Raw genomic sequence first — 18,152 nt, forward strand, 5'->3', positions numbered from 1 at the left:
GGTACCGTGGCGAGGGCTTGGCTGGAAGAACGTAGTTGGCGGGAGGGGGTGTAGAAGGACAGTCGTGAGTTGAGGCATTCTGGTCCGATGTCGTAGAGTGATTTGTGTGCATGGGTTAGCAGTCGGAAAGTGATCCTCTTATTGACGGGTAGCCAATGGAGGTCTTTAAGGTGACCAGAGATGTGTTTGTTGCGTGGGATGTCTAATATGATCCTGGCTGAGGCGTTTTGGATTCGTTGGAGTTTCTTCTGGAGTTTAGCGGTGGTGCCTGCGTAGAGGGTGTTTCCGTAGTCCAGTCGGCTCGTGACCAGAGCATGGGTGACTGTTTTCCTTGTTTCGGTGGGGATCCAGCGAAATGTTTTTCTGAGCATGCGAAGAATGTTGAAGCAGGATGAGGATACGGCGCTGACTTGTCTGTTCATTGAGAGTGAAGAATCCAGGATGACGCCTAGGTTCCGTGCGTGGTCTGTCGGGATGGGTGCTTTTCCGAGGGCTTCCGGCCACCAGGAGTCGTCCCATGCAGAGGGGGATGTACCTAAGATGAGGACTTCTGTTTTGTCTGAGTTCAGTTTCAGACGGCTTTGTTTCATCCATTCGGCAACTTCTTTCATTCCTTCGTGTAGGTTAGTTTTGGCGGTGCTGGGGTCATTGGTGAGAGAAAGGATTAGTTGAGTGTCATCCGCGTAAGAGATGATGTTGACCATGCGACCATACACGCACAAATGTTGGAGTGGGGGAAAAGAAGTATTTCTTAATGGTTCAAACTGCAAAAGCGCACTAAGCAGTACACTTTTATGTCAGGGTATTCATTTTCATGGAGCCTGTGATGGTTCTTCGACCAACTTATCCTGCCACCTGCAAGGTTCTCCAGCTGCAGTGATAGATCCAATTTTTAGGCAACTTTCGAATGGAAGCTACATTATGTTGAATGATCACAGCTGCTGTGGCATGTTGCCAGGAATAGCCTATCTCGTAACTGTGTCAGCCAATGTCACTTGTTGAATGCAAGTATTGTTTCCTAAAGCAAAGACAGACGGGGAGTCGCCTTTATGGCCTTCACTGAACATCTCTTCTATACGAATTGATACATTAAGCAAAATGAAAGCCATTCTTTTACAAAAAACTGTGCCACTGACCTCGTTCAAAGAGACGTATGATCTGCAAGTTGCAAGGACTTCTGCAGAGATACAGGCCCTTTTATCGACAAACTGCCCTATACATTTCGTAGAAATGTTAGGTTGTATCTTAAACATGTCTGATACGAGTGGTATTGTACATGTATTTAAGACAGTTTTTACGGGACTGTTAGCACCTTTTGAAGCAGTCCTCGGCATATTTCCAAACTTCGTGCACTCGGGGTGTGGCGGACTGCCTCTCATTTTGGGACTCGTAGCAGGGATACTACTTTTGCTCCTTCTGCTCCGATATGGCAAGCCAACTCACCAATGACGCCCAGATCACCGTGGAGAACACTCTTCTGGCGATGAGGTGTCGTGAGCGCATAATCCAAATTTTAGGCTTGGCTTGTTTAAGAGATCTGAATACCACATGGTTTCCATCATTCAGAACAATCTGGCAAGATTGCATCTTACCTGATCTACGATGCCTACTATGTGGAGAATAATGCGTGCTAGACATCTGTCTGACACTCCCATCAGTCATGCCAACGGAAGCTGATACTTTGCTTGGACCAGTAACGGCTCATGCACTGTGTTGTCCCCAGCGGCTACCAATCTTGATGACGGCATTCATTGAGGTCTCACAGATGCAAACTGCTGACGGTGAGATACGTGGATCTACAGGCACACAGGTACCATCGACAACGAACATTGCTAATGCGACTGACGCTGACGGTGATGCTTCTCATCGATGTACGATTGATCTGCTTAATGAGGTAGTCCAACTTTCACGTACAGTAGTAGACAAATTCTTTTCGAGCTTAGGAGATTTGATGTTTTCTCCAAACAATGACACTGACTTTTGAAAGTATTCGACCTTCATTTTTCAAAACAAACTTCTAACTTCGGAACTCTATTTTTTTCTATGATCAGACTTTTTTCCAAATTTGTATATCCTTTCTGGCACAAAGTAATCTGCTTAAAGTAGAACTATTCATAGAGAACAAGAATTCTTTGAATACTTCGAAGAGACAATATTTGACCTTGTCCACAACTGAAATAATTTATATATTCTGCCATGGAATGGTCTCGACTTTTTCTTCTGTATTAAGAGCCATTTCATAAATGTAATTTCATGATTCATTCGGATAGCATTTCCAATGTCGTACTATATGCTTTGAATGAAACCATTGCTTTTAAAATGCGTACAGCACAAATGCTTATTTTTTTGTGTACAACCATTTTGAATGCATTTTATGTATTTTAGGTGGGATTTTTACACATCATGATTTAGATATGTTTTAAAAATACTTAAAAATTAGTTATGTCGAACATAATAAAGTGGAGTGGGTGCTGTCTGGCGTTTTAGGATCCAAGTACAATTTTCCCGATTCATGCCCTTATATAGGTACATTTCACATTGCCCTAATATAGGCATAGAAATCATACCCATATTTAGACGTAGCTCAAGCAGTCCGAATACATGCATGGCTACTTCCACCAGTTCCGAAAAGCCGCAACAATTTCTTGGTAAATCGGCTTAGAGAAGTCAAGGACCTCCCCTTGCTTGAATATTGATTTGTCCAAGAGCTCATAGAGTTTTCAAAGAACTACCATTCCCTTGGGGTTCTTTTATGACGTTATTATGCCCGACTTTACGTCAAACTAGGCACCTTCAAGGTATAAATATGCCTTCACTTGCTCTAGCAAACACACAGTGGTTTGGAGCAGTTCGACTATCTACTTGCACGACGCAGCTCGCTACAGCAAGTGCCGAACGAAGCCGACCCTCCAGCTGACGCACTGATCGAGAAGCTGTCTTTTCTCGCTGAGAAATTCAGCTCCAGTGTTTCCAAGCTCCCCTTGTGGGGTGTTGGGAAATCGAGTCAGAGACAGAGATACCAGACCTCCTTCATTCTAAAACCAAGGTACGGAGCTGATTAGACCCTAAGAGAAATCTTGGACAGGTTCTTGGCAAAGAACACTAAACCTATACTACACCACACTTACTTATGCCCTCGTACTAGACTTAGATTAGGTACACCGGGGTAGGCGTATTTTAGAGGCACAAGTTGAGTACTTTTAGTCATTGTTATTTATGTATGTTATTTTATATGGCTTAGAAACCATACAATGCTCATACAGTATTATTTCATATTACTGTTTACACTGTACGCATTATACTTTGCAACCTGTATTACGATTGTAGCAGTTCATTTCTTCTGTGTGAGAAAGAAGACTCAATAAATCCTTTTATTGAAAACGCCCATCTTTCTATTTCTCTACACCTCTGGTGAAACGAAGCATGCATGATTGACTGAGTGAAATACCTATCTATTGTTTCCACGACTCTAGAGATACATTTCTTACTCCTGGGAAACAAAGTTGTCATGTTTATGCGGTTGTCAGAAACGAATCCCTTCTTGTGAATTCGAGAAAGTTTCTAGTGACCTCTGAGCTAGCTGGCACTCACTATTAAGTTTAAGATATTCGATAGAGACCTAGTCGACCTCAGTCCTACGTCAAATCTATAGGATATATTATTCTAATGCGCAGAGCCTATTGGGAATATAGGAACTACACTACACTACGAGTGCTCCGAGCCTTCGTATTATTGGAAGAGTGTTAGAAATGAAGATTCCAGCTCGTGAGCACAGGGAAAGGTCATAGCCAAGACGATCAGGTCTCACCCGTACAGTCAGCATGTTTCTTTAGAGTGGTGCTGGAAAACGATGACTGGGCATTGCTCCAAGGGAATCTCACACTTTGCGGCTGATAAAGCTTCTGCCTGTGGAAGAGATCTGTTACCAGAGGCAGAGGTTCGGTGCGCTAGAAAAGGGGCATGAAAAGAACTAAAATCATTCCTTCATGTCCATTGATTCTAGACCTCTGTCCTTTTTTATTTTTTATTTTACAGAGTTTTATATAGCGCGAACTTGACCAGAATCATGTATCCGACTGCCTTACATAGCACCAGTTGCTTTACATGAGGACATATTCATTTTTGTTAGGCGCGGGGAGATTAAGTGATTTGCCCAGAAGCACAGGATGTTCAGCATCATTGCCGAGACTTGAACCTGGTTCCCAAGGTCCGAGGTCAAACGACCTAGCCGTTAGGCCAACCCCTCTCTCCTACTAGGAATAAACCATTTATGCCAGAAAATGTGCAGAAGCCAAATAGCGATAAGTATACCAAAAAACAAAGCTGCATTTTAGAACCAGATTGGTAGAATATTTCGAGGCAATGTTACTGAATTTCGGGGTCATCATCTGAACTGTGCTGAAGATATTGGGCTTCAGGAGGAGGGTGATGGTTTCACTGTCTCTTTGCCTGAACTATTGATTCTGTATGCCATTTATCAGCGCACATTCTGGGGATTTACCTGGATTCCGCACGGTTTTTATGTCCTCTAGCAAGTCAGTCCTGTCTCCTTGGATTAATTAACTTATCCTCGGGATGCTAATTCTTCAAAATCTGTCCCTGCATGGTCTGCTTAAGGGGAACTGTTTGACTAATTCCCCACCTCCAACTTTGCCTAAATTTATGACTGCCGCTGTTCCATTTTTCTTTTCTGCTTTGTCTTTTCACTGTATTATGCACACTAAATTCACTTGGGCATTTCACTTCCACATTATGCACTACTGTGCACCTTTCTGTTGCTGAATAATAATTATAAAATATACCATGAGAATGATTTGAATATGGAGCTTTGGTCTGTCCCTTTGGTATGTCTGTTGTGCTTTGTTATATTTCCCGCTACTTGAAATCTGTCCCTTTGGTATGTCCTTTGTGCTTTGTTATATTTACCACTACTTGAAATCTATGCATTTTAACAGGAACATTTGACACAGTTGGTTTATTCCTAAATAGCGACCCCCCCAAAAAAAATGTGTGTGTCTTCTTGTATCAATAGGACCCAGGTGGGTTGCCCCGGTTTTGTCTCTGTGGACACATTTGCACAAAAAGCTTCATGGATGGATCTATTTTTTTCTCCTTCTGGGATAAAGACCAAGAAAGGGCTGATGGCTCATTCAGTGTCTTTAATGGGACCCTATTGTATCTTCAGAGAGACCTCATAAAGCTTTCACGGACATGAAAAGAGCCCAGACCAAGCATGGGGGGGGGAAAGGGGGCAGGGAGCCAGTGCACGCATGGAGAAGTGTGGCTCAGGGGTTAGAGGCGGCAGACCCGGAAGCTGAGATCGGCCTTGGACCAGGGTTCAATTCCCCGCCTCAGCGGGTCTTGGGCTCAAAAATTCCACGGACTCGACAATTCTCGCTCTGGTGCCTACTCGACTCACGGGTTCAAACTCTGCGACTCTGGGCAATAGCTTGCTTAATCTCCACAATGGCCCCTCGCGGTGGGATGCCTCGCTTTCACCTTGTGAATACCATGCTGGGGTTATCTCACAGGGGAATACCAGGACGGGTTCCCTAAGCAAGCGCTTAGATACCGGGTCGGCGATTTGCGCTATATAAATACATGTACATTTGCATTTTACATTTACACGCAACACAAGAGGGGGTTGTATGAGTGCAGCAAGGGAGCGAAGGGGGCTGTATGACTGAAACCAGGGAGCGAAGGGGGCTGTATGACTGAAACCAGGTAGCGAAGGGGGCTGTATGACTGAAACCAGGGAGCGAAGGGGGCTGTGTGACTGAAACCAGGGAGCGAAGGGGGCTGTGTGACTGAAACCAGGGAGCGAAGGGGGCCGTGTGACTGAAACCAGGGAGCGAAGGGGACTGTGTGAATAAACCCAGGGAGCGAAGGGAGCTGTGTGACTGAAACCAGGGAGCGAAGGGGGCTGTGTGACTAAACCCAGGGAGCGAAGGGGGCTGTGTGACTGAAACCAGGGAGCGAAGGGGGCTGTGTGACTGAAACCAGGGAGCGAAGGGGGCTGTGTGACTAAAACCAGGGAGCGAAGGAGGCTGTGCGACTGAAACCAGGGAGCGAAGGGGGCTGTGTGACTGAAACCAGGGAGTGAAGGGGGCTGTGCGACTGAAACCAGGGAGCGAAGGGGTCTGTATGACTGAAACCAGGGAGCGAAGGGGGCTGTGTGATTGAAACCAGGGCGCGAAGGGGGCTGTGTGACTGAAACCAGGGAGCGAAGGGGGCTGTGGAGCGAAGGGGGCTGTGTGACTGAAACCAGGGAGCGAAGGGGGCTGTGTGACTAAACCCAAGGAGCGAAGGGGGCTGTGTGACTGAAACCAGGGAGCGAAGGGGGCTGTGTGACTAAACCCAGGGAGCGAAGGGGGCTGTGTGACTGAAACGAGGGAGCGAAGGGGGCTGTGTGACTGAAACCAGGGAGCGCAGGGGGCTGTGTGACTGAAACCAGGGAGCGAAGGGAGCTGAGTGACTAAACCCAGGGAGCGAAGGGGGCTGTGTGACTGAAACCAGGGAGCGAAGGGGGCTGTGTGACTAAACCCAGGGAGCGAAGGGGGCTGTGTGACTGAAACCAGGGAGCAAAGGGGGCTGTGCGACTGAAACCAGGGAGCGAAGGGGGCTGTGTGACTGAAACCAGGGAGTGAAGGGGGCTGTGCGACTGAAACCAGGGAGCGAAGTGGTCTGTATGACTGAAACCAGGGAGCGAAGGGGGCTGTGTGACTGAAACCAGGGAGCGAAGGGGGCTGTGTGACTGAAACCAGGGAGCGAAGGGGGCTGTGTGACTGAAACCAGGGAGCGAAGGGGGCTGTGGAGCGAAGGGGACTGTGTGACTGAAACGAGGGAGCAAAGGGGGCTGTGTGACTGAAACCAGGGAGCGAAGGGGGCTCTGTGACTGAAACCAGGGAGCAAAGGGGGCTGTGTGACTGAAACCAGGGAGTGAAGGGGGCTGTGTGACTGAAACCAGGGAGCGAAGGGGGCTGTGTGACTGAAACCAGGGAGCGAAGGGGGCTGTGTGACTGAAACCAGGGAGCGAAGGGGGCTGTGTGACTGAAACCAGGGAGCGAAGGGGGCTGTGTGACTGAAACCAGGGAGCAAAGGGGGCTGTGTGACTGAAACCAGGGAGCGAAGGGGGCTGTGTGACTGAAACCAGGGAGCGAAGGGGGCTCTGTGACTGAAGCCAGGGAGCAAAGGGGGCTGTGTGACTGAAACCAGGGAGTGAAGGGGGCTGTGTGACTGAAACCAGGGAGCGAAGGGGGCTGTGTGACTGAAACCAGGGAGTGAAGGGGGCTGTGTGACTGAAATCAGGGAGCGAAGGGGGCTGTGTGACTGAAACCAGGGAGCGACGGGGGCTATGTGACTGAAACCAGGGAGCGAAGGGGGTTGTGTGACTGAAACCAGGGAGCGAAGGGGGCTCTGTGACTGAAACCAGGGAGCAAAGGGGGCTGTGTGACTGAAACCAGGGAGTGAAGGGGGCTGTGTGACTGAAACCAGGGAGCGAAGGGGGCTGTGTGACTGAAACCAGGGAGCGAAGGGGGCTGTGTGACTGAAACCAGGGAACGAAGGGGGCTCTGTGACTGAAACCAGGGAACGAAGGGGGCTGTGTGACTACACCCAGGGAGCGAAGGGGGCTGTGTGACTGAAACCAGGGAGTGAAGGGGGCTGTGTGACTGAAACCAGGGAGCGAAGGGGGTTGTGTGACTGAAACCAGGGAGCGAAGGGGGCTGTGTGACTGAAACCAGGGAGCGAAGGGGGCTGTGTGACTGAAACCAGGGAGCGAAGGGGGCTCTGTGACTGAAACCAGGGAACGAAGGGGGCTGTGTGACTAAACCCAGGGAGCGAAGGGGGCTGTGTGACTGAAACCAGGGAGTGAAGGGGGCTGTGTGACTGAAACCAGGGAGCGAAGGGGGCTGTATGACTGAAACCAGGGAGCGAAGGGGGCTGTGTGACTGAAACCAGGGAGCGAAGGGGGCAGTCCCAGGGAGCGAAGGGGGCTGTGCGACTGAAACCAGGGAGCGAAGGGGGCTGTGTGACTGAAACCAGGGAGTGAAGGGGGCTGTGTGACTGAAAGCAGGGAGTGGTGAAAGTGGTGTCCCGGCAGGGGTGCATGCATGGGCACTAGAACATCTCAGAGAGAAATACGACCCTCTCCCATGAAGTTAGGATTGGAGCTACGCTTCCGTAGAGTTGGAGAAACTTTAAACATGTCTATTTCAAAGTGGAATACTCTGCTAAAACAGGTTCAATTGATTTAAGGCTGAAAAAGGATGATTACGGGTCAAATAAAGTGCTGGAATAATGCCGCACAATTTTCATTTTTGTGCCGCTAAATTTCAATTTTAATGCCGCAAAATTTGCAAATCTAGGCCTCAATATCCTGGGGGGGGGTCTGACTAGAACTAATGGACATCATATGCTTAAGCCTGTATAATTATCTAACCTAGTTCGTAGCGCTAGATTGCCCCGCCTGCTTAGCATTATTTATAATATATGCTGAGGTTAATTAGATCGTAGCGCTCGACTGCCAAGGTGCGCTTGTCCGACATTGGAACTTGTGCTGTGCTGCCTGCAGTTTTATTTGTGCCTGATTGTACCTGCGCCTCCGCCATTTGCATCGCGCTATTTTGGATTGTGCCCCAGTCTTGTTTAGATATTGGCTGCTTGCTGCCATTTTGTTGTTGTTGTTCTGGCTCCCTGCCCTGATCTCCATTCTCCACCCCGCTCCCGCCTCCCAGCTGACCCTCCCTCCCACTGATACTGATCTCCCCGCTCTGCCGTGGTAGCGCTGTGACCGTCCTGCTCCCAGCAGAAGCGGTCGCTCCACACGCGGCTCCCAGCCTCCTCACCTGGTATCATAGACTGCTGAGTGCCTATCTCGCCTACTGCTTAAGCCTGTATAATTATCTAACCTAGTTCGTAGCGCTAGATTGCCCCGCCTGCTTAGTATTATTTATAATATCTGCTGAGGTTAATTAGATCGTAGCGCTCGACTGCCAAGGTGCGCTTGTCCGACATTAGAACTTGTGCTGTGCTGCCTGCAGTTTTATTTGTGCCTGATTGTGCCTGCGCCTCCGCCATTTGCATCACGCTATTTTGGATTGTGCCCCAGTCTTGTTTAGATATTGGCTGCTTGCTGCCATTTTGTTGTTGTTGTTCTGCCTCCCTGCCCTGATCTCCACCCCGCTCCCGCCTCCCAGCTGACCCTCCCTCGCCCCTCCCCTTCCACTACCCACATATGACAGATGCTTTTGAGCGCAGCGGTCGCGCCCTATGCGTGCCGAAGGTACGCCAAAGGTAAGCCCGTCTACGCCCGCCCATGCCTGGCCCGCGCCCAGCGCCAGACTCCCTGTTCCCCGCTTCATTCCTTCCGCCCGCATATCCTACGACGCCGCAACCCTCTTTGCCCTGAACCCCGGTCGAACGCCACAATGCTGCGAGGCTACCCCAGGACACACCCATGGACCCTTCACCTCCCACTCCTGCAAGTTCGCCTGCATCAGGACCCACACCAAATCCACTAACTCCAAACACAGCTCCAACTCTAACCACCTGAAGTGCATCCTGCTCAACACCCGATCGGTCCACAGACACGCCACTGAACTCTGGGACCTACTCGACACTACCGCGCCGGACGTCGCCTTCCTTACGGAAACATGGATGAACGCCTCATCAGCGCCCGACATCGCCATAGCCATCCCGGACGGCTACAAGATCACCCGTAAGGACTGCACCAACCAAACAGGAGGAGGCATCGCCATCGTCCATAAGAACACCATCCGCATCATGACCAGCTCTGACGATAACCTCACTACCGCCGAACACCTTCACTTCCAGATCCACACCAACCCCAGGACCACACTCAGAGGTACCCTCATCTACAGACCACCAGGAACCCGCACACAATTCAGCGAAGACATCACGGACTTCATCAGCCCACACGCCCTTACCTCCGAGAACTACATCCTATTAGGAGACCTCAACTTCCACCTAGAAAAGAAAAACGACAGCAACACCTCTACCCTTCTGGACAACCTGGCCAATCTCGGACTAAAACAACTTGTTGACACCCCCACCCACTTGGCCGGACACACGCTCGACCCCATCTTCACCTCCAGCAAACACATCTCCTTCGATCACACCACAGCTCTCCATTGGACGGACCACAGCTGTGCTCACTTCAGCTACAAACAGACCACGACCCAAAACCCTCCACAACCTATTCCTCGAAGAAATTGGAACAAAATTACCACCGACCAACTCTTCACTTAACCAAAACCCTCCCGCCATATCATCGGACCCAAACCAAGCGGCCACCAAATTCACACAATGGATCACTCACAGCGCTGATGAATTAGCACCCTTGAAAAACCATCAAATCAAACAAGGTAGCAAAAAGGCCCCCTGGTTCAAAGATGTCCTTAAGAAATCCAAGAAGTTATGTCGTACTCTCGAGAAAACCTGGAGAAAAAAACCAACCACTGACAACCTTGCCACCTTCAAGGACGCCACACGCAAACACCACCAATTGATCCGATCCACCAAACAATCAGCATTCAAGGATCGTCTCGACAACAACGCCCACAACAGCAAAGAACTATTTAACATTGTCAAAGAATTTACCAACCCCTCCGCCGGCTCCAACGACATCACTCCCTCCCAAGACCTCTACGACTCTTTATCCTCTTTCTTCCACAACAAAATCGCCGACATACATAACAGCTTTGAAAACCAGCCCGAAGAACAGTCCACCTCACCCACCTCCGAACCTAAACAACACCCTAACAACCTCTACGCCTGGAACCCAATCACTACTGAAGACACCATCCGCCTGATGAACTCCATCCACTCAGGTTCGCCTACCGACCCTTGTCCCCACCACATTTTCAATAAAGCAGACTCCATCATCGCACCCCATCTCCGCGATGTCATCAACTGTTCCTTCAACTCCGCTACCTTCCCGGAAAGCTGGAAACACGCCGAACTAAGCGCCCTTTTGAAGAAACCCACAGCTGACCCCACGGAACTCAAAAACTACCGCCCCATCTCGCTCCTCCCATTCCCTGCCAAAGTCATCGAAAAAGCCGTCAACAGCCAGCTCGCCACCTTCCTCGAATCCAACAAATCCCTCGACCCTTCACAAGCCGGCTTCCGAGCCAAACATAGCACCGAAACCGCCCTCATCGCAGCAACTGACAACATCCGAACACTACTGGACAACGGAGAAACAGCTGCCCTCATACTACTCGACCTCTCCGCCGCCTTCGACACAGTCTGCCATAGCACCCTCATACAACGCCTCAGCAACGTTGGAATTCAAGGAAAAGCTTTGGACTGGATCATCTCGTTCCTCGCCGGAAGAACCCAGAGAGTCCGCCTCCCCCCATTCAAATCAGAAGCCACCGAAGTCATCTGCGGCGTACCACAAGGTTCATCTCTCAGTCCCACCCTCTTCAACGTTTACATGAGTCCCCTCGCATCCATCGCGTGACAACACAACCTCAGCATCATCTCCTACGCAGACGACACCCAACTGATCCTCTCCCTCACCAAAGACCCAAACACTGCCAAATCCAATCTACACGAAGGAATGAAAGAAGTAGCCGAGTGGATGAAGAACAGCCGTTTAAAACTAAACTCGGACAAAACGGAAGTCCTCATCTTAGGATCATCCCCCTCTGCCTGGGACGACTCCTGGTGGCCACCAGCCCTGGGTACAGCACCCATACCCACTGATCACGCACGTAACCTAGGCTTCATCCTAGACTCCTCCCTCTCAATGACCAGACAAGTCAACACTGTCTCATCTTCATGCTTCAACATCCTACGCATACTCAAAAAAATCTTCCGCTGGATCCCCACCGAAACAAGAAAGACAGTCACCCACGCACTGGTCACGAGCCGACTTGACTACGGAAATACCCTTTATGCCGGAACCACAGCTAAACTACAGAAAAAACTCCAACGCATCCAAAACGCCTCAGCCAGACTCATACTGGACATACCCCGTCAAACTCACATCTCCGGTCACCTGAAAGATCTCCATTGGCTCCCCGTCAACAAGAGAATAACGTTCCGTCTCCTCACCCACGCACACAAGGCCCTCTACGACCTAGGACCCAAATGCCTCAACACACGACTGTCCTTCTACACACCCACCCTCCAACTACGATCAACCAATCAAGCCCTCGCCGCAATTCTGCGCATCCATAGATCCACCATGGGAGGAAGATCCTTTTCCTACCTAGCGGCCAAGACCTGGAACTCCCTCCCCACTCACCTCCGCCTCACACAGAACCACCTCTCCTTCAGAAAGCAGCTTAAAACATGGCTATTCGATAAATAATGCACCCACCCTCCCTCAAGCGCCTTGAGACCCTCTGGGCTAGCATAATGGGCTCTTCCCTATGGATTTTAAACTCCAGTGGTTGAATTTTAAAGTTCTGCATGACCTGAAGCAACTTACCTAGGCCCAGGGCAAGAGCTGGTTTTGGCTGCAGCAGGGTACCTCCTGGCAGGGACCCGGAAGTGGAAGAGTTGTCCTTGAATTCCCATCCTGCAGGATCTGACGAGACCTGCGGATGCCTGGGCACTTCCTGTTCCTTCCCCAGGGGTGATGCAAAGAGCTGGAAGACAGAGTCACCCAGAAGGAGAGCACTGTCATATTTACCAGACTGCAAGAGGATGGATCTTGGACAGTTGGAGGCGACGATCAGTGCTATCCAGATACGTAAGTCTTCCTGGTAATGGGAGCCAAAGCAGCATTAGAAACCATTGTTCGAGTGCAGACTATGGATGCTGAGGCTGGCTCCTCCCATTATTACTGCCTTCCTGTCACAGCGCCTGCGCTTGTGGATGAGGTCGGTAATAGGTGAACTATCTTTACACACTGGACTAGCAGAGCCTTTACTGCCTTTACAGAAGTGGCTCCCGCAGAACTGGTCCTTCTTCCCAGCTCATTGAAACATCGCCCATCCCTATCAGGAGGTGCAGGGATACGAGTGACGTGGTTCTGTTTATCTTATATGGGCTGCTGATGCAATGACGCACTGTGGTCGCTGGTGACAGCATGGAGCAAAATCCAGGGCCCTTTTTTTCCAGCTAGCAACCACCGCCTGGACTTTAGCTTTAGTTCTTGCCGCACACGATTCAAGAAGAGCACTATTGGAGAAGCTTTCTTTCAAGTTGCAGGTTTCAAGGGAGATTCTTAAGCTGAATTCACAGAGTCAGGTCAAGGAGTTTCTTGGGAAGAGTGGACTGAGGAGTTGCATGTAATTTTGATATGGAACGGGATATATGAAACTCTATACAATCTCTTGACGACCGCATGTCGATTGTCCATTAGAGTTTAGACAGCTTCTTGCTGATTGTATTACCCTGAAATCGGCCCTAGGATGCTTATTTCCGGTCCAGGGATGACCTGGATTTGCAGTTCGGGCTGGACTGTTCCCATGAGGCACATGGTCAAGACTGATTTGCATATGGCTGGGTCCAAACTTGGGTGGTAAAGTGAGCAAATCAACAATGGATTTAACCCAGATCTCTTGACTGGGGGGTGAATGTTTCATTCATTCAGCATTCCGTCCATGATTTGTTGCTGCAGCACTTTTCACCCTAAGTGGGATGGGTATGCCCAGACGTGGGTCTCTTGCTCGCTGTGCCACTGGACTCAAGCTAGCCGGGCTGATAAGGAGTGTTACTCCGAAACTGATCCCAGGATGATTGTTTTAAGTCCAGGGAGGGACCTGGATTGTTTAGTTCAGTTTAGTTTAATAGTTTATAGAGCGCTCACATCACCCTGGGGCATAGCGGCGCTGTCCAGAAAAACATTGTAGCTTGCAGTTTTCCGTAGTTCCAGCGGGAGTTGATTCCAGTACTTTGGTGTCAAGAACGAAAAGGCTCTGCCTCCCGTCCGGACCAGCCGTATACGAGGAATCTGAAGCAGATCGTGAGCCCTTGATCTAAGGTTTCTACTTGGAATGTATTTGCGTAATTTATTCCATGAATACAAAGGGCCAGTTTCGTTAACTGCCTTGTACGTTAGGCAGCAGATCTTAAAAATGATCTTTTTTTTACTGTCAACCAATGCAACTCCTTCAAAAGCGGAGCTGAAGATGAGCCTGCCGGTTGGTTAAGGATCATTCTTGCTCCAGTATTCTGCGCCACCTGAAGTTTGGCCAGAAGTGTCTCTCCGACTTCCGCCAGTAGAGCATTACCGTAATCCAAACGACTGGTGACCATTGCTTGTACTAGAGTTCTCCGATAGGGGACGGGAATGTAGGGTAATATTTTCCTGACAAGTCGGAGGGCATAGTAGCACAAGCTTGTCGTTGTGGAGACTTGGTCTTTCATGTTCAGGGCTCGATCAAGCTTTAACCCCAAACTTTTTACTGATCCTTTGGGCGATGGCGCGGATCCTAGCTCCTGTGGCCACCAATCCTCTGACCAGACATCTGTTGCTTTTCCCAGCAACATCAGCTCAGTTTTATCCGGGTTTAACTGGAAACAGTTTGCTGTCATCCAGTCTGCGATGGTAAGCATACCTACGGCAAAAGAAGCTTTATCAAGAGCGGGGTTTGATCCAATGTTAAAGATAAGCTGTGTATCGTCTGCATAAGAGACGATTGCAAAGCCCAGTTGCTCCACAATCCTGGCCAATGGGGCCATATTCATGTTAAAAAGGGTAGGGCTCAGACAGGAGCCCTGCGGACGCCTCTGCCCAGATAACTTCTTTTGGATGTATAAGGACCCACTGTTTGGAATCTCCCTGACAGGAAGTCATTTATCCATTAAGTGCCACCCCATTTATACCTGGGGCAACGAATCTCTCCGCCAGCCTAGAGTGCGCGATGTATCGAAGGCCACGGAGATATCGAGTAGGATTAGGATTGCTGAACCCCCTGCATCGACAGTTAGTCTAAGCGAGTCTGTCACTGCCAGAATTGCGATCTCAGTACTAAACCCTGGCCGGAATCCTGATAGCGAAGGATCCAGGAGCTGGTTTTCTTCAAGGTAAGTACTGAGATGTCGATTAATAATCCCTTCCAGGATTTTACTCAAGAGTGGTAAGAGGGAAATCCAAGTATAGAGGGGTCCGCCGCAGGCTTTTTCAAAATAGGGCGCACAAAAGCCTCCTTCCATATTGGTGGAATAGAACCAGTAAGTAATGACCAATTAAAGATGTCTGTGATCGATTGAGCACAACTGGTTGCTAGGAGTGTCATTATCCTTGGAGGACAGGGATCCACAGGTGACCCAGACGTGGCCGTAGCCAAGCCTTTCATGACCTCCTCTGTCGTAATTACTGTAAAACTGCTCAAAGAGCTTGCCACAGTTCCATCCAGCTTCTTTAACATATTAGGTACTCCTACGTTGTGTAGGGCTGATGGTGGAAAGTTCTCATACATTTTTGAGATTTTATTATGAAAGAAGTGTGCTAGTGAGTCACATAATTCCTGTGACACCACCGGGGTTCGACTGCACACTTTAGGGGATACAAACTCCTGTACTATCCCTAACAATGCTTTGGAAGAGTTACTGGCGCTTTCAATCTGAGTAGTTATAAACTGACGCCTAGCCCCTTTTAAGTTCAGGTGGTATTTGGCTAGAGCCTGACTATGAGGTACTTTGTTTTCATTTGTCTTATTTAAGCGCCACCTTCTTTCCAGGCCTCTGCAGCTAGCTCTTTCTTTTTTTAATTCCATCGTATACCAAGGGGCAGATGCCCGCCTAGTCATACCACTCTGTTTCTGTGTAGGAATATTCGCATCCAGTGCTGTTTCCAAGGCGGAATTAAACACCTCCAATTTAGCGCCCACCTCTTCGATGTGTGTGATGGGACCCGGGGAGAGGACCTCAGCAAAGGATTCTACTGTGAGCTTATGCCATTTTCTACCCTGCTTAAAGCTTGATAAGACAGAGCGGTTGACGGAATATGGATCTAGTTGCTGCAAACTAATCTCAATCAAAAAATGATCCGTCCGAGGGAAGGGTTCCGGTACCTTACACTTAAGCTGGTCAATATTAGAAAAGACCAGATCCAGTTGGTGACCGGCTATGTGTGCAGCGCCTTCCACTCTTTGAGTTAGTCCCATCAGTTCCTCCAGCCTCTACAACCTCTGATCATGAAAACTCTAACCCTGCTGTCTATGACCTTACTGCGCGTGACACTGCCTTGTCTGTCCATGCACCCCGCCTCTTGCTGTGATGTCCCTGTCCCACACTTCTTACCCCAGCCAAACCTTGTGTTTCCCCTGCTCCTCCTGATCTCTGTGCTATAGTTGTTGGATGCTTACTCCTAAACTTTCTTCACCTCTCCTGTGCATTTTTGCTTTGCTGGAGAGACTCTGCTCAATCACTGTTGGCTCAGATGTCAGTGAACCGTATGCTCTGAATCTACCACATTGCAGGGATTGAGTGTCAGTGCAGGGAGTGAGTGACAGTGCAGGGAGTGAGTGACAGTGCAGGGAGTGAGAAACAGTGCAGGGAGTGAGTGTCAGTGCAGGGAGTGAGAGTCAGTGCAGGGGGGAGTGACTGTCAGTGCAGGGAGGGAGTGGGTGTCAGTGCAGGGAGTGAGTCTCAGTGCAGGAAGAGAGTGACAATGCAGGGAGTGAGTGACAGTGCAGGGAGTGAGTGACTGTGCAAGGACTGAGTGTCAGTGCAGGGAGGGAGTGAGTGTCAGTGCAGGGAGTGAGTGTCAGTGAAGGGAGTGAGTGTCAGTGTAGGGGGTGAGTGGCAGTGCAGGGAGTGAGTGACAGTGTAGGAGTGAGTGTCAGTGCAGGGAGTGAGTGTCAGTGCAGAGAGTGAGTGTCAGTGCAGGGAGTGAGTGTCAGTGCAGGGAGTGAGTGACAGTGCAGGGAGTGAGAAACAGTGCAGGGAGTGAGTAACAGTGCAGGGAGTGAAGACAGTGCCGGGAGTGAGTGACAGTGCAGGGAGTGAGAAACAGTGCAGGGAGTGAGTAACAGTGCAGGGAGTGAAGACAGTGCCGGGAATGAGAGTCAGTGCAGGGGGGGAGTGACTGTCAGTGCACGGAGGGAGTGGGTGTCAGTGCAGGGAGTGAGTCTCAGTGCAGGAAGAGAGTGACAATGGAGGGAGTGAGTGACAGTGCAGGGAGTGAGTGACTGTGCAAGGACTGAGTGTCAGTGCAGGGAGGGAGTGAGTGTCAGTGCAGGGAGTGAGTGTCAGTGAAGGGAGTGAGTGTCAGTGCAGGGGGTGAGTGTCAGTGCAGGGAGTGAGTGACAGTGTAGGGAGTGAGTGTCAGTGCAGGGAGAGAGTGAGTGACAGTGCAGGGAGTGAGTGAGTGTCAGTGCAGGGAGTGAGTGAGTGTCAGTGCAGGGAGTGAGTGTCAGTGCAGGGAGTGAGTGTCAGTGCAGGGAGTGAGTGTCAGTGCAGTGAGTTAGTGACAGTGCAGGGAGTTAGTGACAGTGTAGGGAGTGAGTGTCAGTGCAGGGAGGGAGTGAGTGACAGTGCAGGGAGTGAGTGAGTGTCAGTGCAGGGAGTGAGTGTCAGTGCAGGGAGTGAGTGTCAGTGCAGGTGGGACTGAGTGTCAGTGCAGGGTGGGAGTGAGTGTCAGTGCAGGGAGTGAGTGACAGTGCAGGGAGTGAGTGACAGTGCAGGGAGTAAGTGACAGTGCAGGGAGTGAGTGACAGTGCCGGGAATGAGAGTCAGTGCAGGGGGGAGTGAGTGTCAGAGCAGGGACTGAGTGTCAGTGCAGGGAAGGAGTGAGTGTTAGTACAGGAAGGGAGGGAGTGTCAGTGCAAGGAAGAAGTGAGTGTCGGTGCAGGGAGTGAGTGTCAGAACAGGGAGTGAGTGTCAGTGAAGGAAGGGAGGGAGTGTCAGTGCAGGGAGGGAGTGAGTGTCAGTGCAGGGAGTGAGTGTCAGTGCAGGGAAGGAGTGAGTGTCAGTGCATGGAGTGAGTGTCAGTGCAGGGAGTGAGTGACAGTGCAGGGAGTGAGTGACAGTGCAGGGAGTGAGTGACAGTGCAGAGAGTGAGTGACAGTGCAGTGAATGAGAGTCAGTGCAGGGGGGAGTGAGTGTCAGTGCAGGGAGTGAGTGTCAGTGCAGGGAGGGATTGAGTGTCAGTGCAGGGAGAGAGTGTCAGTGCAGGGAGGGAGTGAGTGTCAGTGCAGGGAGTGAGTCTCAGTGCAGGAAGGGAG

The 18,152-nt window shown here is 50.0% G+C and overlaps 1 protein-coding gene across 1 annotated transcript in view; it reads right to left on the minus strand.

Moving 5' to 3' along the window:
• The window catches only part of LOC144806973 (uncharacterized), a 1,014,574-nt gene that overhangs the window by 210,318 nt on the left and 786,104 nt on the right, over nucleotides 1–18,152 (minus strand).

Source organism: Lissotriton helveticus, chromosome 1_2 (genome assembly GCF_964261635.1).
Source record: "Lissotriton helveticus chromosome 1_2, aLisHel1.1, whole genome shotgun sequence".
Classification (NCBI taxonomy): domain Eukaryota; kingdom Metazoa; phylum Chordata; class Amphibia; order Caudata; family Salamandridae; genus Lissotriton; species Lissotriton helveticus.